At 40.8% G+C, this 26,362-nt stretch overlaps 1 protein-coding gene across 2 annotated transcripts in view; it reads left to right on the forward strand.

Annotated features, from left to right (window-relative positions):
• Lim3 (Lim3 homeobox protein) overlaps positions 1-26,362 on the forward strand; it is a 50,022-nt gene that overhangs the window by 14,597 nt on the left and 9,063 nt on the right. The gene's annotated exons all lie outside the window — the stretch shown is intronic.

Consider the following 26,362-nt stretch of genomic DNA (forward strand, 5'->3'; position numbering starts at 1 on the left):
GCGTGCTAGGAAATCTCAATAATGGAAAAACATATCGTCCCCTAATAGCCCTCATTGGCAGTCTTAGCATTGGACTTTGTACACGATATACATGTGCCTACGTATTTATGGACGTAGCGTATCCTCTCCGGTGAAGAGAGAGAGAGAGAGAGAGAGAGAAAGAGAGACAGACAGAGAAAGAGCGAAGCCCAGAGTGGAGTCACCCCTGTTTTCATTTCAATTTGGACCCCTGCTCGGTGGCAAGGGTGAGCCAACGTGAGCGGTGATCGGTGAACCCCTACGGGTTCTGCAGCGCCATCATTCCTTCTCTTTTCCTCGCTCTTTCTTTCTCTCTTTTTTTTTCTGATCGTAGTTGACTCTGGTCTGGCCAGATGGCCAACGGAGCTCGTAGAATATTCGTCCCGTTCCGACCCTCCCGGCTCCCCATAAACCACCGTATACACACACACAACTCCCCATTTTCCAACAACCAAAAGGCCCCAACTCCCCGACGAATGGAATCCCAAAGTAGTGAGTTCCAGGCCATTCTTCTTGGCAGCTATTCCTAACGAGGCTTGCTGGTGCCACACCGGATCACATCTTTCCGCGCTCTCCGTATCCACCCACCATGATCGAGCATGTCAATGTTTGCTTAGGCTCATACTCGAATCTATATGCACCAACCGCGCCTAACCTCCTTAACGAATCAGTTTATTTTTCCGGCTTACCTCCCGTTACTCGAATTAACAGCTCCGCACCATTCCCTCCCCGCAAACTCCCCCCGCTTTGAACATCAGCTACTCGGACGTGATGGTTACACGTTACCAACAGATTTACGCCGGGCAAATGACCAATCAACGACACTATACAAACAAGGGCTTTATCTGAGACTTTGCTTTTCCTCGTGTCGCCATTTTGGTCCTCTTTCTAAAGGTACCATTTGGAACCATGTTTCTCATGGTTTTTTCGAGTTCCCGTGTCGAGTTGAAGCACTCCCAAGTTTTTCACGATCACGTATAAAGCACTTTTGAAAGGTGGCCAAATACAAATTACCGGAAAATGGTCGAAGGAAGACGCTTTCCTGACACTTGGCCTGCTGTAATTCTGCCATCGAATCTTTACTTCACGAGCCTGATGGCTAGCATTTCAACTGGTTTTTAAACCTCGCGTCAAAATTGAGGCTCCCGCGATCCCCGCATTCATAGGGATTTGAGAACGCGCTTTCCAGCCAAAATTTGGTGCAATCGAGGAATTTTTCTTCGAGCTACTGATCCCATTGAACATGCGGCGCCTGCGAACGAGCCCTTTCCATCATTTCCGAGATATAACCCACCACAAATAATATCAATTGGCCGCAGGCTGGCAACCGCGGAGTGTTTGAATTTCGCAGAGTCAAATAATGAGATCAAACAGGCTCGATGAAGGACAGGACAAACAACGAATCTTGTCTGGCGTATACTCCGTCAGAGTACGCAGAGGGGAATTATGACGATACACGTCCGGTTTGCAGTAGCAACGGTACACATTCGCGATCATGCGATCCCTGCTCTCTCGTTGCGCTCCCTTTCCCCTGGGCCCTCATTGCGCCTAGTTTCTCATTTAACCCTCTCCGAATCCAGCCAGCATTTCCGCATTGCATATTCCTATCGAGACTACTGTACCGGACTCGGGCTAACGAAGGTCAACTCGTAATGGAATCCGACGATTTTCAGGGGAGTGGAAAAAATCCGTTGGAAAATTCAAAATGTTCCATCATTGAGGCGAATCATCAATTCTCTTTCGGAGACTGAACAGATTCGCAAAATCTGAACGCTACTTACCGTGTAGTTTAGCAGCAAATTAGTTATTGAGTATCGACTTTTCTCTGCGACACTTGTCACTCCGGCACACGAAATTCGTACAAATATGAAAAGTTATTGAATTTTTTTATTAGTTATATCCAAGATTTCGCAAAAAAAAAAATCGATCGTTGTATTTCGTGGATATTCAAGAATACATAAGTATTTTAATTTTTCAACTTTACCGTTGAAAATCTGCTGAAATATGAAAAAATATCTGATGAGGAATCATTCGGATTACACGACAAATGGATCGGTAACGTTTGGCAACGCTGCGCATTCGACATACGTTCACATGTGACGTCAGTTCGATCTTTTTTGGTCATACTTTGTCGTTCGTTTGCTTCGTCACGTTTTTTTAACAAGTTTTTACAAATCGACCGTTTGTATCCCGGTAAACTTTTTGATCGTTCATTTTTTAATTTTCCTCCATTGCAATACTACTTTGGGCAGTGAATTCACTTGATAACCTATAAAATTAGTAAACAAAACTGACAGCGTGGCATCAACAGCAGCGGCAGCTGTTGCACCACTCTAATAAAAACGAACTCTTCAAACTTTTCTTTAATAATAAAACGATAAAATGTTGGTTCTCTACCAATTATATTTCTAAAATAATAAAATGATTATTTCAAAGCTTCGGTTTTTGAAATTTTCGCAAAATATAGTTGATCCAAAGATTCGTAGCTGTCCCCCACGCTACCTTAATTCTCAAAAAAGCATCCAAAAGGCGAGAAAACCCACAGAAAAACGTTCCACAGGCTCCTTCGCTCGTCGGAAACATTCGTAATTCTCGAAATCATTCGCAGCAATCCGGTCATCAGCCAATCTTCGTTAGAGAAGTCGAGCAGATTGTCTAGTGAATAATCTGATCTGCCACATCCATATAGAGCCGCATATGTATACTTGGAGTGAGCCTCGCACAGGCGTTGTGCCAAGGCAAAGGTGAGTTAAGGGGTTCATCCACTAACGGAATCACGCGGTAGTATAATATCCGTAGGATGAAACAGCCGCTCGCTTACGCGGATACTAACGGAAGCCATATCGTGCTAGAATAGGGTTGTTGGACTTAAGTGAGGGAGGGAATCGCGCGCGTTCTAAGGACGCCGCAACATTGCCGAGTGATTCACCAAAATACCCGGCAGATGCGCGATCAAGAAGATAGCCATACTCGGCGTTTAACTTTCTACGCTGTTCTAGAAAATCAACTCAGCTGAACGCTCTTCCATTGTTCCTCTTTTATACAGGCTGTTGGGACTTTAATCACGTCCACTTTGACTTGAAACTCGACTGAAAATGCTCTCGAGAGCTTGGCAGAATTCGAGATACCTCGACGCGTTTCATCACAATTTTCGAGCCCGTTGTCGACCATTTTAATTCTCGTTTGTCAAATTTTTATTACTTTTTCTCAAGCGCCCGACCAACTTTTTCCGTCACTATTTCCGATCAGCAGCCATCGAATGCCACAAACGACGATGACGGTTCTGGCGAAATGAGTGAAACAAAATTTTCTACTTTTCGATCGAGGCAGCGGAAATTTTGAGTAATTCTTCGAATCGCAGTTCTCTGAGCTACGATCAGTGAATAAATGAGCGATGATCCGTCCGCCAATCAGAAAAGTTCAGATCACTTCGGTTACTGAGTTTCATTCGATCGAAAAATCGATGCCATTTTGTAAACAATAGTCTGGCTCAAAGCCCCTCAGCGCGCGCACGATGACGTTTAAATGTCTCCTCCTCAGTTGTTTTTTGTTGCACCGTAGAAAAATGAAAGGATGAAAGATCGTGACAAGTGACGTGGCAAAATACAGGCTCGATTTTGCCCTCTTGAATATCCAGAAGCGTGTCACAGTGCAGGACACGTTATAATGCCTCTGGGTAGTTTCGAGTCTCGTCACAGATATACCTATATAATAGCCCTACATATGTCGAGGAAGTGAACCCCGGAATGGGAGAAAAAGCAAAAGCCTCGTATTCAGTGAACACCCACGCACAATAGCCAAAAGCAGTCTTAATAGGTACACGCATTTGCTGATTGAAAACTGCCTGAACGAGCGCTCACTGCGGGCTTGAGGGCCTCCAAACGCGAACGAAGAAAAGAAGCGAACGCCCTTATCCATAGCCGACCGTGCACTTTGCCCACGGACCCATGAACCTTGATGGAATTCGAGCTGTCATTGAATCCATGCATCGAGAGCACTCGGCAGTTGTCACAGTCCCATTCAACTTCCAACGTTCTTGTCTTTCGTTAAGCCTCTCAATTTTCATCATTTACAATCCCATTGATCGCCAAGTGCTGTTTCTTCGTTCTTCGTTTATTCATTGTTGCGAAATTACTTCAAAAAGGGGAAAATAGTTCAGCCGTTCTGTGACTAGTCAAGTTTGCAACTACTTTATGTCGATTGATTTGAAGTCTAAATTATTAATAAGATTAATAAACACTTACATTGATAATATTTTGATCGTAAGAATGTAATAAAATGCTTTAAAAATATCATGAAAGATCAAATTTATGCCTCAATTTGACTAGTTCATGATCGAGTCGATACCAGGGATCTAGGGAACATTTTTATTGCGCGAAAGAAAGTTTATATCGGTGTAATGACACCGAGAAAAAGGGACGGTCGATTCATTAAAAAAAAAAAAAAGAAAAAGCGAAGCAACTAGAAGAATGAAAGCACGTGAGTCAGTCTCAAAAAACATTTGATGAAATTCTTAAAAGTCCCGTAAGGTGATGTTTTTTTTAAAGAACGGAATCTGTGGTAAATTTTCTTCGCAAACTTTTCCGAAGCTCGAACACCGTACAATTTTTTCACAATTAATATTATTGTGAGTTCTCCCACGGAGTACCGTGTTAAAAACTCAAAATTGTAAATGAAATAATTGAAAATTTTGGACCTTCGCCATACTTAATTGAACGGTCGAACTACTTTGATGCTTTTCACCGGATGCACCGATTCGGATGTACGATCTCGTGCCGATGTCGATATTTTTGTAAATTTCTGTCTCTGAGGCTTTCGTTCAATCGGTTCGCAGCCGCTTCGATATTCAGGCTTTTTCAGTTGCTTCAAAGCTCAAATTCATAAGCTCATTTCTCATGATTCGTTGATCAACCATTTGGCTGGACTTTCAAATATCTCAAAATGATCGTTTTTCCGGATGCAATTATTCGTCCCAATCGTTATCACCGGAACGAGTTCCCTCCTACTTTCTGCACACTCTACACAAATATTTTTCTCCAGGTACGATTTTCCACCGGCTATTTTCGCAGTCATAATTCTTCAACTTTAAATAAAGAAGCCCCCTTTATTTTTATGACACTTTGGAGTCTGTGTTACGTGCCATAAAAAGGCATTACAGCGCATCGGCTTTGTGCAGAGCTCTTTCCATTATTCTAAAAAGAAAAGAGAGGAAATAAAAAAAAAAAAAACAAATGGAAAGAGAAGCGTGGAGGAACATATGCGACGATGTTTCGTTGCGTGTCTGATTCATTTATACGATAAAAGGTGCGGGCAAGCTCCTCCATCACGGGCATACAGAATCGATTCCCTCTTATCCGATAACACGAGAGCCTCCTCATTTTCATAACACACATGGACACACGAGCATAAAAGCCTTCTTTTGTGACCGAGAGAGGACCACTCACGTGTAATTATAATAATGAGCGGTAATTTATGATTTATTGCTACGCTTCTTTATGTGTGTACAGAAAAATGCACATGCGTGTATGCGAGGCTCCGTACGTGTGGGCTTCGAGTATGTGTCAGGAAAAGCTTTCGTGCTCGAGCAGAACGCGATAAGAGAAGGTAACGCACGCGTTCGCGAGTAACCGAGTGCCCGCGGTCACGCTTTTTTTCACTCACGTGTCGGGCGCATTCCTCATCCTTGAGACAAATTATTATACGGGATCGTGGAATTTTCATAAGTGCTAACAACCCATCTCGGCCTATGAACACGGGGGCTTTACGATCGCGTTGAAATTTTCATGCAGCTGATATGAATCTGCTAATTAATTGCTGCTGTCGTAATTATTGCGAAATCACTGTGTTTATGGACTCATTGGAATGATTTCGCAGATTCATCATCCGTGGAGTATCTTTTCACTGTGAAATCGTCTGAAATAAATCTTTCGAGATTCTTTCGGGATAATTGAAGAAATTTCTTCGGCGACGAAGATTCCGTCGTTACGGCGTGAGCGACGCGAGTTCTCGTGAAGCTCATCGCCGAACGAATAGTTTCGTCGACAGTTCCGTGGCGATCGAAAAGGACTCGCGCATTTTTTCGACTTTTTCGTTTCAGATTGAAAAACGAGTCGAAAAGATCGATTTTATTAACGAATCAATGAAATTTTGAAGAAACGTGAATAGCCTCGTATCCACTTGGGCTCTTATTGTCGCACAAAATTGTCCATCGATCAGTGAAAGCATCGATTGCCATCGAAATACCAAACTAATCCATTTGTACTCGTGCAATAATTGCAGCGTGATCAATAAACCCGATAATCTCAACGTCGATAATAATCCCAGTGCTCCCAATTAGAATTTCCTCGATTTTTGGTCGTCGTTGTTGTTGTTGTCACGACTTAATCTTCCGGCTGCGAGAACAAACGAGAAACGTTGTTTTCGCACGTGTAGACACACTCGATGTATCCTCGAAAGCTTTACTCTCTGCGACTGCATTACGAACGTACAGGACTATATATTCTCCCGGGACATCATTAACGTCACCAATACCGAAGCCTGCGTGAGGAAAGACACACACGCACACATTTATAATGGGCCAGCTTGTGCAGCGCACGAAGGCATTACGCTTGATTACCCAACTCGAGCGCCAATTCTCCTACCTCTTCCGTCCTACTATTTCCCCCGAAATCTATTGATGTGTCTAAACTTAACGTAAAACTGTTTATCACGTAACTGCTGGTGCACGACAACGAATCAAATCACCAAAAAGTGTTCTTTGCATCACGCTACGTCGGAATTTTTATCAGTTTTTTTATCGAAACTGGACCCCGATTCCAGTTCTTGAATCTGGTTTAATGCGTTCTTCCGAGAGCGAAAAAAAACATCGAACCTGAAGAAACACACAAATTTCAATGTAATCGGGGTGTAATAAGATATTTTAGAGCATACTAGAAAAAATACAGAAATGCATGTTTATGCAGTAAGAAAAAAAGGCATGGAGCAATGAAATTAACGATTAAACGAAGAAAAGTTTGATTTGATCAAAATGCGGGATTCATTCTCTCCGGAAACATTGGAGTTGAATGAAGAAAACTCTTCCGATAACGTGAATTGTTGTTGAAACGACAATTTTTTTTCTCGACGTGATAGATTTCGTAATAGGTAAACGAGAAACGTCAATTCGTAAAAATGCATTGTACATTTTTTAACTCAATTTTCCAACGTGAAGGAATTTGAAATTTTAAAAGTTAATTATCACGTTTGTGGACTTTTATCATTTATTTTATTAAAATCGCATCATGGAAGACGTGGTTTTGTGGAAGCAGAAAGTACAAATCTACCAATGATAAAATAAGTCGATGGTGGCGATCGAGCCACAATTTTTGTGGTATTTTTACTCTTGTATTATTGCATTCAGGCACGAGATGCCAATGATGTACTCATTATTTTCACAAATCTTGCCGCTTGGTTTTTCGCAGTCGTATCGTTTACGGAGCGACGTCACAAAAACCGAAGCAGCGGCTAGCTTTTCCGCGAGAAAATTCAAAATCATAAATAAAAAATAGTTTTTAAGAAACTTTTCGGTCTCGTAAAATAAAAATAAAAGTTCTACTGGTTCATTACGATCTCAGGATTCATAAAAAACAGTAGAAAGTTGAACAATATTATAGTTTTTGAATTGCCTGTAAAGGATAAAAAAATATTTTTATACAACGTACGATATTCGTAAGCTCGAAAAGTACGCGAAAAATCAAATTACCGAATCGCAATTCCAGTGATTGATAAACCCTTTTTTCACGTGTGACGGAAACGTTGAAAGCTTGCACCGAACGCGGTGGTTCCGACCCCGAGGTAAATTGGGTTTTGCGGCATCTGCATGAATAAAAGTGGCTCCCTGGTACACGAAAGATTAGAAATTGATTGAAATCCATCGCCCGGCTATTTACAGTAAATGAACCAGTTACAAGCGAAGTGAATTCCGCGAGTTTCATGGCAACATAAAAAACTGACAAAGTGTTGTCATAATGAAGCTGGAATACGGATCTTTTCAGATTTCGTGCTCGACGAATTTCTCACGAAACGAGTATTTATCCGCCAATATTATAACAATTACCACGGATATCACTGACAAAGATCTCTCGCGATGGAATAGCGCTCTGCTAATTTCGCCTTATCTCCGATCTGCGCACAATCATTCGCACGCGGGCTTCGGATACTCATCGAGTAAGAAAAGGGGCACGGGGATTTGCGAGTTTTCTTCTCCGTCATCGGTGCAGTCTACTGCATCCCCTTTTCTCTCTCTCTCCGAAAGTCGAGGGTCTGGGGATACTCTCGAGGGATGCTGTGCGAGGGAACGATCCGGATTTTATTCAACTACGCCTTGTACAGATATATGTGGGGCCGCATATCCCTAGGGAAAAACATGCACGCCGGTGGTTTCTCCCTTAATTACCGGCGACTTGTCGTGCCTCCGTAAAAATGTATTTCTATTGATATTCCCACACACACACGCACACACAGACACAGACTAAAATTTTCAGCCTTCGCTTATGTTTGTTGAGTGTATTTCTTCTCCTCTGTAAATCCGGCTTCGAAGAACGTAGGGTAAATAAATGATCCGTTTTGCTGAGCATGTCAAACTCTCACAGAGTTCTCGTCGAGCCAAAATGTGCGTACACTCGACGTCAAACTCTCTCGGCGTGTCTCTGACTCGAATTTTCGGATTTGCGAGTACCGGCGAGACCAAATGATTACGATCAATCCGCTGACACGTGTTGGACCGAAGTGACCCTTTTATTGCAACAAGCATCCCCGAGTAATTGGACTGGACGACGTGTCCTCTGTGCCGTAAATTGATTCTCGAATTCGTTGGTACTTTTCTCCAAAAATCGATCAAGTCGAGTACGTCAAATAATCTAATTTTAGAACGGTCGATATTTCGAAATTTTTTAAGTTGTGATATGAGATTGTGGAGAAAAATAAGTAATTCGAAATTATTATTTCCGATCGATTATTTAACAGGTTGCGCGTTTATTCCTTCTTTCAATTCGTATTTACTCGAAAATTATGTACTCGATAGTTTTCATTGCGAATGCAATTTTGACAGACCATACGAATGTCAAAAGTTCATATTTTCTAATTCAAAATGGAGAGTAGTTGTTTTGTAGACAGACCAAAATATAGAGTCGCAAATAATCGAAAGAGAATTTTCCGAGCCCATAAAACTTAGATATGCGGAATAGCGATGGCCCGAAAAGGCGAAAATCAAAATGGCGATGTTTGAAATTCGAGTTTCAGTGTTTCGATCTCAGTAATGTTTGGTCATTCGTTATATTTTCGAAATTGTGAATATTCACAGCATTGTTGATTGTAGTAATTTATGAATGGAAAGAGTGATAGTCGAATTTTCGGAAAATCGATGTTTTAGTCGTCGTTCTATGGGCGATTGTTACATTCTATATTTTCGATGTAAACGTGCTTCGAACCTTGAAGTTTCTACTTTATTTATTTTCGACATTCAAAGCTCTGGTCGAATCCATCTGTCTCCATGTTATCATTCGAACTCGCGATGTCATCTGTCCGAAATTTTAGTCATTCTAACATTTTATCCCCACCCCGAATCAAAACTTCGAATCCCAACGAAATTCACAGTCGAATGTCCGAAGCGATGAATTTTTGCCGACTTGTCTTTGAATAATTGTCTTCAAACGACATTTTCCGGATATGTAAAGTGCCCAAGAATTTGGTGCTTTTGACGCAGTTTCCTCGGAGATGTAAAAACAGCGACAAAATTTCTTCGGAGGCTTATTTTTCACCAAAGTAAATGTCCGCCTGTAAAAATCCTTCGTTTGTGTTTGTTTTTGTTTTTTTTTTATTTTTCGTTTTCATGCGGATAACCGCGGCTAGAAAAGTGAAAATTGGAGAGAGAGAGAGAGAGAGAGTCAGGAAAAGCCCGCTTTGAAGTGTGCGGTTGCTTGTGAGCGAAGGCTAAAAAAAATATAAATATGCGGCGCGTATGTGTACAGACACGTGGAACTCGTACAAATGGTACAACCGTGCGATCACGCACACAGCAAACGTTACACTACTGGCTGCTCCTCCCTGATTTCCCTTGAGATTTCCTCGGCGTCTGCGGCTCGTGCGCTGGCAGAGCCAGCAGTACTCGGGCAAGAACGCCTCAAAATCGCTGGTTTACTATGTATAAGTACTCTCCGTTCTTCCACCGCGCGCTCTCCCGATCTACGTGCTTCTCTCTAATACATACTTTTTTGCTCGTTCCGCATTGAACAACAAAAAGTTTGGGTAGCGGGGCGCGACTACCTTAAAATCCCATTTTTCGTTCGCGATCTCTATTATATCCTGCATAATTCATGCACGATCACCATTTTTTGGGCCGTCTGCATTGGGCTCTCCATAATTCAGGGGTGCGTTAAACTTTCATGACGCAAATTACGTTTTGTGCGATGAAGCTCTTTTGTTTATCGAGCATCTTGGTCCGCCCATTCGTGGGGCTTTCTATGCGAGCGACGGAAAATATGTGAGCTGAAATCTCCGAGATTGACGCCTCCGTGGTAAAGTCAAGGTACGAAAAAACACTTGGAAACTTTTGAGCCAACATTCCCGTCAATTAACTCCACCTTCTTTGATGAATCGCTGAATTATTTTGGCGCGAGTGGCCACGCAGTCGCGTTCAGATTCAGCAATGCTACGTCTTCGAAGGAGCATGGGAATAAATTCGGGAGAATTTAGTCCACTTGGGCAAAGTTGACCCAAGGGTCCCATCCAGAAAGGAGCGGGAGTCTCGTCGCTTTATATTCTGCAGCTTCGGTGCTGCTACTGGTCCCGCTGGTTGATGACGCGATCCAGGACCAGGACGTAAACGTCGAAGCTCTCTCGGATCGTGACACAATGGTCCGTAAAACACTTGCGAGTGCGTTGTCTCTTCGACGGGATACGAGGGAGCATCGATACCGAGTAACTCGCGTTATAGGCTGTCCCAAAAGTCGCATGCGACATTATTCGCTTTAGTCGCACTCACGGAATCCTCCTCGAAATCTTTCTCAAGCAGGTTTTCCAACATTCCAATCATTTGACGTGGAACGATTTGTCATCGAGCGGGCTGCCCTTCCCGAGAACCTGATAAACACGAGAAAAATGTTTAAAGCAATCTGCAGAATTTTCGAAGTGTCAAATCCTCCGTCGTACCGTCGAAACTGCGAGGCCAAAGTTCTCGTAACCACTGGAAAATCTGGATAAATCGTAGGGAAGAAATTTGGAGTTATTAAATTTTGGAGAACATTTCTACTGCTCGGCACAAGAACGCTCGCAAAACTGGCGCAATCTTTGACTTCCGATTCCTCGGCCATGGCACGATGTGTCCCCAATTTTGAGAAAGAGTCCTGAGAGTCATCTCAAAGTTTCGAAATATTCTGTGCAGAAACGCCTTCGCAAGAGTTTTCATTAAAATACTTTTTTCTCCGAGTCTCAGCGATCCGTTCATCCCGAAAATTCTGTGAAACTTTTCCATAATAAAGCTCGCACAAAAAGTGTTTTAAGGCGGCCTGTACTCAGGGACAAAGGATACAAAAATAAGACAAAAGAGAACGAATGCTTGGGTGATGTAAGCGATGCGCGGTTGGTGGGTTGGTGCACGAGGTCCCCGTGTATAAGGGCTGTTCGGACGACTTCTCACACGGTAAAACCCCATGGGTCATTCGACACAATATGCTACCACGTACATTCGATACTCCTGGCAATAAACTGTGCATACTTGGGCCACACGAGACTCCAACGTTCCCATAAATCCCTCGCGATGTTTACGTCGGTGTGTGTTGCTGCACGCATGTTCCTCCTGCCTTTGCTCGTCCCAGAGGAATTAGACCACTGATATAATGTGAGAACTCGATTTGCTCAGTGTCAACTAGTCCTTTAAACAAAAGCCACGCTTACCGGGAGAGTTTCCGTGCTCGTTGGATGTTACAAAACTTTCAGAAGCCGGAAAGTATTTGAAAAATGTTGCAGTCGCTCTGGGAGCGACTGATGCACTTCAGGGGAAGGCTTTTCGCTTTTTTTTTCAAATTCAATTTTCTTGAAACGTTTTTTTCGACAACTTTGACGTTCGATGGTTACGTAAATGTTGGAATTCCATTGATTTTATTCTATTTCGGTTTTCGTTGCTTTGGTTTTGGACTAGGATTCTCGTGACTTTGAGAATCACTTTTTATTTTTTTTTTATTTTTTTTTAATTGAGAAATTGAAAGTGTCGAAGGAACTCGAATAAGGTGGCAACGACAACGAGGGAAGCCACGTGCAACAACAAATCGTCACTTGAGACAACTTGGTTCACAGACTTCGTTCAAATGTCCGGCATTTTATATTTCGGAAAATTTACATGTGCAAGCAAAAAGGCAAAGAAAATAAACGAGTATGGTTTCGGGGAGCTCGTCCGGCTGACTGGCGCATGCACAACCTTCGTCGATGCACCCTTGACGAGATCCCTTTACAGGATCCTGTACAAGCAAGGTTTCCACCAGCTGCTCGTTTCAATATCCTTCCCGCTTTGAACGCATCGTTCCCTGAAACTGAGCCTGCCTCGTATGGCACGTGGATAAAACGAGAATATTATCACTATTTTCGCATGAGTTTCTGCTCCGAAAAATATCAAAATAGAAACGCAATCGAGATGTCGAACATCGAACAGGATCAGGATAAAAATGATTGAAAGTATTCGAACTTTTTTTAGTGTCATCACATTTCGTTGGTAATCAACAAAATGGAGGTTCCTTAAACCCTTAAGGCAGATCATGCCCGAAGTATCGTATTTTATGGGTGTCTAAATTCGGTCGATTTTTACTTCCTAATTAAAGCTGTTATCACTTTAAATTCATGTCAGAGTTATTAATTCGAAATTGTAAATACATTTTTTCAACTTATCTTTTGGTAAATGAAATTACAAGCCATTAATTCACCGAGGATCCATCACTGACCGAACACGAAATTTCACACGTCCCTGGCGAAAATACTGTATTTTTTAATGTAAAAAATCGCATTAGAGAGGGCAAAGGGAAAACACAAAGGAAAATGGATCAAGAAAAAAGTATTAATAAAAAGACAGATATGGTCCAAGCCGAGAAGAAACAAAATGCCGGAATAAGCACATGTGAGGTTATACGAGTGCTCATTACCAATTTCATTCAATCTTTAAGGTGATATATATCTTCATTACTAGTAAGACAATCGTCTCGAATTTTTCCCCAAACCTTCGTTATATACTTCGTTGTTATTGTGTACTTTTTCATAAACTGTGCAAGAAGCGTTCATTCGCTATATGGAAAGATAAACGATTTTTTACGAATAGTCCTTAAAACCCTATGTATTTTTCTATATAATTAAGCACGTTTATCTCAATAACCAATAAGACGAACCCTTTAAAATTTGACATGCGTGTGAGTCGACTGCTCATTTAAGCTCTGTGTGAATTTCAAAACTTTCTTAACAAAATCGTTTCGCGCACGAACTACCATAAACCCAATGAATATGAGTTTTGGCAGTTTTGTATTGTAGAATGAAATTAAATTTTTTTCAAGTCCATTTTTTTGTATCAATGTACTGCATGCACCGTTGATTCGGCGTCAATCATAAGGAACAGTAAAACAGCTGGTGCTTACTCGAGTGTAAGAAACGAAAATATAATTGTGTCAATAGGACCAAATTTTTCTGACTCTCGGGGACGTTCGAGTCATTGGTTTCCGGTTGGTTGAATCCCTCATAAGCGTACGAATCTGCCGGAAGTAATTTCGCTCTGCGCGGACTCAGTCGCACTTCTCGGGTCACTTGGCTCGAAACGACCTCGAGGACGCTGATTTTGTAATTGGTATTGTCAAAAAAAATCATAAACACCTTCGAAGCCTTTTTTTAGAAGCTCGAAAAAGCTGCAGGTGATCCTGCCCCGTTGGAATAGACTCAATTCAAGTTTTTGCTCCGTTGAAATTTCCAAAAATCAAGACCGTAAGAAAATCAGACCTTTGACTTCGCAAAAAAGAAGCAAAAATCAGGCAGATGATTTTGAAAATGTTTTTGAGTTTTATTTTTAAACTGCTTTCCTCGTCAAGGAAGGAAGTGTTTTAAGGAGTCAGACCAGAGCTAGCCAAAAAACACGTTTTTCCCCAAAATCCTGATACGAAAATTTCGATTCTCGAATATTTTCGCTCGACTGACTCCAGCGATAAAAGTAACTAATATTTCAGCTCAATTCTGGTCCAAATCGTTGAAAAACGATCCACGAGAGCCGTAGACCGAGTGGTCAATCGCTACCGAGATATTTCGGTGCTAATCCCAAAGGTACATTTGATCAGGAAACCTCTTGCGGAGAGCCCGCAAGTCGCCACTTTGTGGCGCGAATTTTTAATTTCTTCGAATAAAGACTGAGCGCATCAAAAAAATTCAGTGAAAAAACTCGAAAAGTGTCCGATTGATTCGAGCCTGAAACCCCTAAAAAAACAGCCTTCGCGAGGGAACGAAGCACGCAGCGGCCTCGACGGCGCAAAAAATCAAATCCCAGCAAATCACCAAGGTCCATCGTCGAGATTTGTTCATTCGCGTTTACGTGTACACTGAACGCGAATGAAAATGAAACTTTGAAAATAATATCGTAAGCTGTACACACAGAACACGAAATAAACGCACAAATATATAGCGAGCGAAGCGCGCAGGCGAGATTAAGATAGAGTATGCATCCCGAGTGCTTTATCCCCGAAACGAGGGTATAACAAGAAGCCACTTGGCGAACAGAGCGGTAATAGATTAAAGCCATCCTCTACCCTCGACGTGCCGAGCATATATTGTCCCCTTAACACCCCCATTTCGAGTACTTCGCTTTAGTTCACTTGACCCTACTTGTCTCGTGCGCGCGCGCGCTGTGCTATACCAGCACCGCCATTATACGCTGAATTCTCATTTATTTACATGTACACAGAGCGAGCATTCGCTGGATAACTTGGTGCAGAGGGTATATTTCGGACGGAGCGAAGGTGCACATTTCGGTGCACACAATTATTCACAGCTTTAATACCGCAACTTTTATACATCGTATATTTTCAAGCGCCGTTATATTTTTCGAGCAGAGCATACGCACTCAACCTTTCTCTCTTAAAAATCATCTCTTTTTCCATACTATTTGCCATTAAACCCAAAATATCATTCGTACAATGTTTATTTCTCATTAGTCCGTGGATAAAAGTCCCTTCCCACTGGAGCCGAATCGTGGATAAACGTTTCTTTTTTTTGTTCGTTTATTATGCTCATGTAGAAGGCTGTGCGGGGGCTAAAAAGGGGAATTTCCATTGATAAAAGTTGTGCGGGCTCTTAATGTTTCATTCGTAATGCGATTCGTTCCTGGCTGTTTGTCGAGCACCGTTGGACATATGAGAGTGAAAAAATCGTGAATTTTCAACGAAACGTACTCGATCCCTATATTAAAGTTTATTTTATTGTTTATTAGTATTTAAACTTTGTCAAAAAATTTATTTTATTTTATTTTTTTCATAAATTACAACATAAAAAATGACGTTTCCCGAAGCACTATGAAAAAAGTTGCTCCACGGAAAAAATTTCTTGTAAAATAAAGTTGTAGTTGTAGTCTGTCGAGACTGATTTTGAAATTCGAAAAATTCAGCAATTTACGGCAGTTTAAAAAAAGAGAAAATTTTGAATATTCAAAAAAAAGCATCGAAAAATGTGAAAAACTGTATGAGCTATCGAGCAGAGCGTATCAGAAAAAGTAGTTTTAAGAAAAATGGATTTAAAGTTTCAAGTGCCCATCAGACCCTCTCGTTGGGCAGTCACGTTTCTATAATAACGTTCAATCTATAGAGAATTTTTGTAATCGACTTTCACAGAAATGTGGCTAAACTATAGAGAATAATAATCCGCAAAAAAATCGATTTCTTGAAAATTCTCGACGCAAGGCCTTAAAATATTCGCGCAAACCTTCTTGGCCATAAGCCTCCCGCAGGCGTTTTTTCACTCGGACAATCTCTTCGACTGCGATATTATCTCTTATCAGCTCCTCCGCGCTCGTACACAATAGATGCGGCTTTTATTCTTTTCGCTCTTTATTCACCCTCGTACTTGGGCAGGTATTTCATGCTTTGAGAGAAGAAAAAAACACCCGCGCGTCTCGCACATTCATAGAGCTAATTCATAGGCAGACACACTTGTAGCACTCGCGAGTATATATATAAACGATTACGGGAGGTTGAATCCTCGAGCTGCGGGAAGCGAGAGACACGTCACATGTGTGTAGTCCTTGGAACGAGAGAGAAACTACCCCTCGGGTGATGGATCCAACCAGGGTGGCGATTTAAGCGAGTCCACGCAATTTCCTTAATGTACTCGCTAAATGCCCTCGCACCCACTTTGTTCATATAGTCTCTCTCTCTCTCTCTCTCTCTCTCTCTCTCTCTCTCTCTCTCTCTCTCTCTCTCTCTCTCTCTCTCTCTCTCTCTCTCTCTCTCTATCTCTCTCTCTCTCTCTCTCTCTCTCTCCATATTTATGTACCTTAGACGTATGAATGTGTGCTTTTGTGTATGTGCGTCAATTCGAATCGCTACACTTCAACTATATTATCGTCACAGTATCCTCGACGATGTATCAGCTTTCATTTTTTTTCGCATTAATTTATCGACGCGAATACGCACTTTTGCACGCTTTTCAACTTTCTTTCCAACCCGCTCGCAAGCTTTTCGATATAAAAACAAATGGAATTGTTGCTTCTCGCACGCAATTGCTGCATTAGGAGTTGGCGAGGGTATCATTTATTCATATTTTCGAGTATTTGTGTCGTTGAAAAATAGTTCAACAACGAAGCATCACGGAGATAATTAAACGGTAATATTTAACGTGAAATTCGCTGTAAAATTTACCGTAAATTTTCAATATTCTGCGGAATTTTTAGTTTTGTAATAATAAATATCGCAGATTATGAAATTCGTGGTACGTTTACTAAAATTTACAAAACGTTTAGTCAATTTCACGGTGCATCACGGTAAAATGTCTTTGAACCAATGTAGGTGTCGATCAATCGCTACCACACTAAATCGGTGATTTACCCACTTCAACGAAGGGCTGAGCACTATAAGAACAATGAAGAAAAAGACCGATAGCGCATCCTCGCATGAACGTTCGTACGGAAATGTTAAACAGTGCAGCGCAGTAAAATTCACGGTGACGCTCATGCAATATTTCGGGGTGAAAAATTCCTTCTCCCGGAACATTTTCGATTTGTGTGCGGAATCGTTGGACGGGATTGAAGCGCTTTTGACGTGTGAGCGGAACCGTTGGATGGGTTTTTTTTGTAAAAAGAATTATCGTAAAAAAATAAAAGTTCGATTACTTCGATCTTTCTCGCGCTGAAACGTACCCGCACCGAAACGGCCGCGCCGAATCGTCCTGCTCCGAATATTTCGAAATGAATATTGAAGTATTCTTCAAAATTAAGGCACCTTTAAGGAGGGTGGCTACATCCGTCAAAATGATAAGAAATTTATCAAATTTGGTGATAATGTTCTTCAACATCAAGTGCGAAGACACAATTTTTTTCAAAATTTTCTTCTCCTGAGTTATCGAGTTATTACGCATTGAGGTAACTCCTGTACTGCATGCTAGTCAAATGAGTGCTAAATTTTCAAAACGCTTTTAGACCAAGTTCAACGTACCGATTAAACTTATATGTATTCAATATTATGATATGTATTCAAGCATATCTTAACGTGAAAAAATATTTAAAAGTATTGTTTTGCAAAACTATCAACTGACAGATGCAAATTTTCATGATGACACATTTTCATAGGTATTTTTCAAAGAATCATCTGTATTTTTTGACCGATTTTATTACACCAAATCTCATTTTGTTCCTCTACGAATTCACCACATAGATTTTCCTTTAAACTCATTCCTGAGAGAAATTATGAATGAAAAAGTTTTTTCACTTAATGAACAATTAGTTGCAACGGTGAAACGATCGAGTTAAAAAAACAACTACACGGTGGATTCATAGAGGACCGGTTGACGAACAAAATGAGACTTGTTGCAATAAAATCGATGAAAAAACGCAGATAATTCTTTGAAAAATACCAGTGAAAATGTGTCAGCGTGGAAATTTGCATTTATCAGTTGATAGTTTTGCAAAACAATCTTTATAAATATTTTTTCACGTTAATAAGATATGCTTGAATACATATCTACTAACAATAAGTTTAATCGGTACGTTGAACTTGGTCTAAAAGCGTTTTGAAATTAAAGCAGATTTCTTATGCCCGGAATATGTGGAAACCTTTCTTATGCCTATATAAACTCTATGCTTATAGACGTGAACTTTAGTGATCAATTACTCGATAACTGTACAGAAGAAAAATCTTAAAAAAATTGTATTGTCAAACTTGGCACTAAAGAATATGTTCAAATTTTATTAACTTCTTATCATTTTGAAATTTTTAATGTATTTAACATGGTTTAGCATGGCAACATTGTATCGTCGCTATCCACCCTCCTTAACCGGACATTTCTTTTAGACATACTTGTAGACATAATCCGGTAAAAACTTTGAACAATGAATATTATTTAATGCATAGGAAAATTCAATTTTTTCCACATCATAATATCATGGCTGCTTAACAATGCATTAAGACCGAATACACAGAAAACTAAACTCCTAGTAAAACATGACGCACGAAAACCGTATACTAAAAATTGCCGCGATATTTAAAAAATAAGAAATGTTAAAATTAAAGAAGTTGAAATAAAATATTTAGGATTGATAATCAGTAAGAATTTGAATTTTCAAAACGGTAAAGCCGTAGTAAAAAAAGCAGCGAAAAAAATTAACGTGTTCTATCGATTAAATGAATATGTGAGTTCGTATACATCAGTAGACGATTATCGCTCCACATTTAGAATACTGTAACACAATACTCTGAACCCTAGATTTTAAAGTTTAATAGATGTACAAGAGTACAAGATACGCTAAATGTATTAGGTTTTAGGTTTCCAGTCGGTAAAACAAAGATTGAAATACAATGTTTGTATCATGATTTACAAAATGAAGAATGGTCTGAGGTCTTTGTACATGACCGAAAGAATCGAACTGGTGGGCGAGAAACATCAATATAGAGTACGAGACAATAAAGAAATGGTACTCGCGTGTACAGATCGAAAACGAAGAATGGTCAAAAGTGTTTGACATGTAATGGATTTCAAATTTAATAATCTCCGTGCAGCTACTCAATTATTGAACTTTCGATAAATCGGTGAATTTCTCAACCGTTTTATCTTTCCGTATAGGAGTAACAGAGTTTGAAATAAATAATGAAAAACTAGGAGGAAAAAAAGTTGAGAATTTGGGGAGCTTGGGCCCAAGATTTCTCAACTTCTTTTATCCCCCGCGATGTGTAAACTGTGATTCGTCGTCTGTTGCTAATAAAAGTTGGGCTAATGGCTTGGCTAAGCGATTGATGTACGATCGAACGAGGCTCCCAACCAATATTTTCCTGGCTTCGAGTCCGACGCTCGCGTCCTCTCTCGTGCGCACATCCACTCGCTCATTTCCAATCGACACTTGCAAGCAAACACGTTATGGGCGGCTCTGGTGCATTATCCGTCGCACCCCTCGGCCTTCGTAAGTCACCATTTGTACCCTCTTTTCTTGCCAACAAATGCTGACGGATTCGTGTCACCGGGATAACTCTCACCGGCAAATGTCGTTGATAAGCTTTTGAAAAAAATGATTTTTCAAAAGTTCTATCAGAAGGCACATTTTTTCTGTTTTTCTTTGTCAAATACCGAATTCTCGAATGAAAAATTCCACCCGTGGCTACCTGGCTCACTTTGGACGCTTTTCCAAACGAATTATCGTGAAAACACAATCATTTGGTTCTCCCATTCGCAGCTCACGTGTTTCGTCAATGCTTATGCGAAGGCCAGTCGCGTGCAGGACAAAGAATCGTCGTCTCCTATGAAAAGGAGTGAAAAGATTGGTGTGCGAGAACGCGAAGGGGATAAAAGCGGACCAGACAGACGTGGAGGGGGTCGGCGATGATCCCTCGTTTCTATGTACATTTATGCGCACATATAGATATACAGATGTACAGTTTTTATCCTCCCCTAAAAACACCGACCAGCCGTCCTCGTATTAGTCAGTTCCGCGGGCACATTGTCCGCATTTCATACTTATTTGCACAATTTCCACTTGATTTTTCGTAACCCCGCACGCACGAACATGGATCACGTACGAAAATACACAGTAATGTATGCCGATGTACCGAGAAGCAAAGCCAAATGTTTCTTCTTTATCCCCTTGGACAAAAAATAAGCCACTTGGTAACCGAGGCCATAAACGAGACGGTATCGCCTCGTTGGCGTTTTATTGAATGGAAAATATTTGATTTTATTAACGTTATTGGCTGTGGGGCACGATCTTCACTTCTTATTTACGTTCCTCGTTGAATCTGCGTCTGCAAATGGGAGGCTGAGATGGAAAAAAACAGGAAGAATAATTATGAATGAAATCGTTCAGGACTTCGTGTTTGCTCCATTTTATTACGGGGACAAGAATGTTGAGCTGAGTTTATGGTATTCACGAGTCTTCGAGCGACGACACGGGAGCGTCAGGTGCGAAAAAAAAACTGAAAATCGTAGATTCTTGTCGCGAATGTTGGGATTGTTTGGATGCAAAAAATACTAGAAAATTCGTTCGGCTTACACGATTCTGGGCGTGGTCTTTTCCTCGTTCTCGATTCCCACCCACTCGCACGGTAAATCGTGAAAATTACGAGGCCGTTTGTTCCCGCGTCGTGACACTTTCAACCACACTCGTATCAACGCTATTTTTATACAAATTTTACATACGTTTTTTGCATCATTTGAATGAAAACTGACACAAAAATTTAAGACTTTTACTCCCATTTTACAGTTCTCGGAATTATGTAAAAGCTCGAACAATTATTGTTCGGTTCATATTATAACGAACGTCGATTGGATGATTTTTTTTAAGGGGGGGTTCTACTTTAGATAGTCAAAAAAATCGATTGTTTTCGGGAATGTTTTTAGGATTGACGGAAATAGCTTAGAATAGCGGACTTTTCGGTATCAAGGATATTTCAAAAGTACGAGAACATTTTTTTAATGTCAGAAATATTAATTTGTACATGGCTTATGCACAAAGTCTGATTGTCGAAGTTTCTCAGCTGCGTACAATGTGGAGATGGTAATTTTTGTCTGCAACAAAAATTCCAATTTTTCGTTCCATTTTCATATATTTTCCTTCCATGTGAACCTACAAAAACCGGAGAAAATTGCAAAATTCTATATTTAAATCACCTTATTGAAGTGATATTCTTTTTCTTTAGAAGCGTTTTTTTTTTCAAACTCGCTAAAAATATTGAATTTCGCAATATTTTTGAGTTCTTATAGGTTCATGTAGAAGAAAAATATACAAAAATCATAAAAAAAATTGGAATTTTTGTACGCAGCTGAGAAACTTCGACAATCAGACTTTGTGCATAAACCACGTACAAATTAGTATTTCTCACATAAAAACCATGTTTCTGTACTTTTTAAATATTCTTGAAAATGTACCAAAAAGTTCGCTATGCTAAGTTATTTCCGCCTCTATCCAAAAACATTCTCGAAAACAATCGATTTTTCTGACTTTCTAATCCCCCCTTAATCGAGAATACTCGTTCCACTATTTCAAAAAATAGTTGCCACCAAAAATTCAGTGATCTTACGATCTAAGAAAAAAACGATCGATCAATCATCACGTTGCATTCGACAAATGTCGTTTTACCCAAAAAAAAAAACAAGATTTGCAGTATTTTATTTGACGTATCGAAACAGTTTTGTTCACACTCGTGTTTTCTAGTCGAAAAAAGATGAAAGAATTTTGCAGACACTAAAAAAGGAGAAAACACAGAAAGACGAACGAGTTTTCGCGTAAATATGTGAATTGTTGTTTGTCGGTGCTTTTGGGTAGACGCGGATGACCGAGGGTCGACCGAGAGCGAGAGGGGCACGACAATCAGTGGGACCTGTCGTCGTCGTCGTCGTCGTCGTCGTCGGCGTCGTCGTGCTTGTAGTCCATGTGCTTTCGTATTGTAAGCTCTTCGGGGTTCGGATTGATGTTGGGGTGTTGACGCGGATTTAGGGGTTGTGTGTGATGTGGAGCGAAGAGTTTCGACGCGATGAAGGGCTCAACATATATTTTTCACCAGCCTCCGTGCCGGCTCTTTTTCTATTCATTGCAATTTCTCTCTCTCTCTCTTCCTCACTATTTTCGCTCTTTCGGTATCTCTCGATTCGTTTTCTTCTTTTTTTTCTGTACCTCCGGCTGTCTCTTTCGTTCTCTATTTTACCTCCGACTATTAAAAAACAAACGACAAACTGTCTGCTTCTCGACTGTTTCAACTTTTATCACTGGATTTATCGTAGCGTGACTCGTCATCACGCTCTACTCCCACACGTTGCCTGCTTTTTCTACACGCTTTTTGTTATCCCTCTTCCTTCCTCAAAAGCCGAACATTTCGCAATCCTCAAAGATTATGAACAATCTGCGAATCGTTATTAACCCTCTATCGCCCACGCTGTGTGTATCATTCTAATCTTCCGACGCAAATAAAAGTAGGGTTTTACTCCAACACCTTCCCCTTCTTCGTACTCACCAAGTTTTGCTCTCTCTCTTCCTCGCAGAGAGAAAAAAAATCACTTTTTTCAAGCGCAAAAACCAACGCGAATCCAACTCACATTTTTTTACCATCTCTCGTTCCATCCAATGCATTTTTTGATCGAATAGAAAAAACGTCGAATGCTATCGAACTATGGAAAAATCGACACGTCGACTCCCACATCGTTTCAAATCAAAAGCCTTTTTGGTTCCACGCACGAAAAAGCATCGAATTGCAATCCAGCAGGTTCTACTATTTCGAACCACTCGACTCCCATTGCATAGTGGATTTTAATAATACAATATTTAATCCTTAAAATTCAGTTTAGAGTCGACTTCGACCCACAAACGATCGGTGCGGAGCGGAGATTCTGCGCAACATCTGGAGCCTCAATAAATTTGCGTGAATCGCATTTATCAGAATAAAGAAATCGGAGTATCGATATACAATTGTGCATAGATTATTAAGTGGGACGAGCGACATGTTTGACATTCATGACTTTGCCACACAAAGTCCAAAATGTCGAGGCCTTTTTCTCGCTTTTCGCCCGGCTCGGCAGCCCCAAAGCCAACTGTCAAAGGAACATTAACCGGATCTTTTATTCGTACACGTTGCGAGAGAATATTATGGGCAATATTGCATATGGATATAGAGACCGAGGGGTGGATTTTTCGATGCGCGCTATTCTAGCCCCTTTTCCATCGCTGCGCGCCTGGATCCCATCAAGAGCCCTTTTTCGCGGCGCCTAACGGGACCACGGTTCTTCGCCATGTGCGTGTACGCTCTTCGCTATTCGCTCCACCTTCGAATTCATTTAAATGTATTTTGGCAACTCGTTTGATTTATTACTCGCCCCCATATGAAATTTTGCTATTTCTTTATTACGTTCGATCTCGTTGGAGTTTCGCTCGATTCGTTCCAATATTTCTGTCAATTTCGTTGACCTTTATTGAAAATTATCACAAAATCGAGAATTTTTGGAATTTTTGGCATTCGCTTGCCGCGAATGCTTCGCTCGAGTATCGCCCCGTTTTAGCGATTCGAATTTATGGAAAAACTTATACAACAAACTCGTTCACCGAGAACGAAGAATTTCGATGTTGGAATAGTCGAAATACGTGGGAAGTCAAATTTCCTCGAAAAGCAGCAATTTTATTCTGGCTTAAGGACCCGAACTCGTTGTGTTTTATGTTTATTTTTATGCTTGTTAGCTCCATAGATAAGAGTGATGTATTGAACAATCGGGGCGACCTCGACGAGCGATCCCCTTGGCTGGGTAAAGCATTGAGAATCTTGGCCGAAAATTTGCCTAGCAATCTGGATGATTATTCAAATGCTAAGGGGGCTTTTCGGTGGTGACCCTTCTCAGTCTCTCGCGTGGCTCGTAAACTTGGCGTTTATATTGATACAGAAAATTGGGCATCTGCATGATTTTTCGATGCTTTTTCCGTCGCGAATCCTGCTGCGGAGCGAACGACCGGGAGATTCAAGATCATTGGTCCTTGGCTCCCCCTCCCCGCGGTGAAATTGACGTACATCAATGAATTATCGTGCACACGGATACGCGGATTCGGATGTGTGGATCGTGCGCGCAGGGATCGGTTAACGCACCGTGAAGAAGCCACGATTTTCCACCTGACGATCACGCGCTCGTGCCAGCTACTTTACTGCTGTCGCGGATATTCGACACCCTCCCTCGTGTCGTCTGGCTTTTCGTATTCTCGTGTACTGCATACGCGTACGTATATAGACGTATATCCTCGGAGCGAGGGACGGCAGATGGTTCGTAACTTTGCATGGTGACGTCTATTAACGAGAGCGCCACGCTAAGGATCCTTTTTATCCTCGTAAACCTGCTCTCCGTCATAATCGCGCGTATACTCGTAAAATTCACGAATCACAAGCTCCGGTTAGATTCGTAATTAATGCTGGGTGTAGGTCAATTATGCAGAAACGCGTGACAGGAAAATCGAATGAGAGACGTTGATTGAGGATTTATTTGAAGATGTTTTAATTGAGGCAACACTTTCGAGGGGATTCTTCATTAATAAAAATCGATGAAATGATCGATCAGTCAAAGAAGAGAAAACTTTTTTTTCCAATTCTGCTTTCTCAGTGATTTTTTCCTCCAAATTCTTTCATATTTTTCGTATTATCTGTTTATTTATTTATTTTTTTTCATTTAAGCCAGTTCAAGGCTGCTTACAAAGTTTATGAAAAAGTACACAATAACGACGAAGTATATAACGAAGGTTTGGGGAAAAATTCGAGACGATTGTCTTACTAGCAATGAAGATATATTACCTCAAAGTTTGAACGAAATAATTGGTAATGAGCACTCGTGTAACCTCACATTTGCTTATTTCGACATTTTGTTTCTCCTTGGCTTGGCCCATTCCTGTTATAACCTTCTGCCTTTTTATTAATACTTTTTTCTTCATCCATTGCCCTTTGTGTTTACCCTTTGCGCTCTCTAATGCGGTTTATTTACATAAAAAATGACAGTATTTTCGCCAGGGACGAGTGAAATTTCGGGTTCGGTCAGTGACGGATCCCCGCTTAATTAACGGCTTGTAATTTCATTCGCCAAAAGATAAGCTGAAAAAATGCATTTGCAATATCGAATCAACAACTCTGACATTAATTTAAAAAGTGGCAACAGCTTTAATTAGGAATTAAACATCGATCCAATTTGGACAGCCATAAAATACGATCCAGTTGCCAGTGTCGTTCCGAAGGACACATAAAAATTCAAGATATTAGTTCGAACCCTTCCGAATGGGAATATCACGAGAAAAAAAACGTTTATCCAACTTCCAAAATAGGCGAAAAAAAATCAACGAGGCCATGTTTGAGAGAAAAGCATATTTTAGTAAAAAAAATCACAACTCTGGCAACGGTTCGACCAGCTTCCTCAGCCACCAAAATTAAGAAATTCTAAACTCTTGCTCTTCGGGTCATTTTGACCCCTGGTGACCACAGAGGATTAATACTGCGATTGGAATATCGTCGAGTTTATCACGATTAATGTCATCCAGTGTAATGATAATGACGATTGTACCCACAGGAGATTGGACGGGAGAGACGAGCAAAGAGGACAGCAAAGAATGGAAATACGCTGGAAGCATTCATTTTTTTGCTTTCTCACTCCGCAAATACAAAGTCTATTTATCGTAGCAAAGGAGCTGGTAAATAAGAAGACGGTACATTTATATAGGTAGCACGGAATATGGAAAGCTCTAAAGATGCGAGATTAGAAAATGGCGTTCCCTCTCCTCTGCCAGTTGAATTTCCCGTTTCCTTAATTCCGAGATATCGTTTTTTTCCTCCGCTTCTTTCTTACACTTTTTTCTCAAGCCGCCATCGCGCCGTCGCAATTTTCTTCACAAACGCTGCCAAGGCAACCCCGCACCATCCCCTTTCTATATTCGCCATCGCACGGCCCCGACCCTTGTATCGGAATATCCTGGAAATGTCTTTTCATCCCGCATTTATTCGCGCTCGAACTATATTATAATAAATATATCGTAAATACGCTCCTGAATTAAGCAAAAAATCGCTTTTTTCAAACTCTGTAATCGAGTCGCGTGACTCGAGCGATGCTTCGATCAAACATTTTTTATTCGGTCGAAAAGAACTTTTCAGTG

The sequence above is a fragment of the Venturia canescens genome, chromosome 5 (assembly GCF_019457755.1).
Source record: "Venturia canescens isolate UGA chromosome 5, ASM1945775v1, whole genome shotgun sequence".
NCBI lineage: Eukaryota > Metazoa > Arthropoda > Insecta > Hymenoptera > Ichneumonidae > Venturia > Venturia canescens.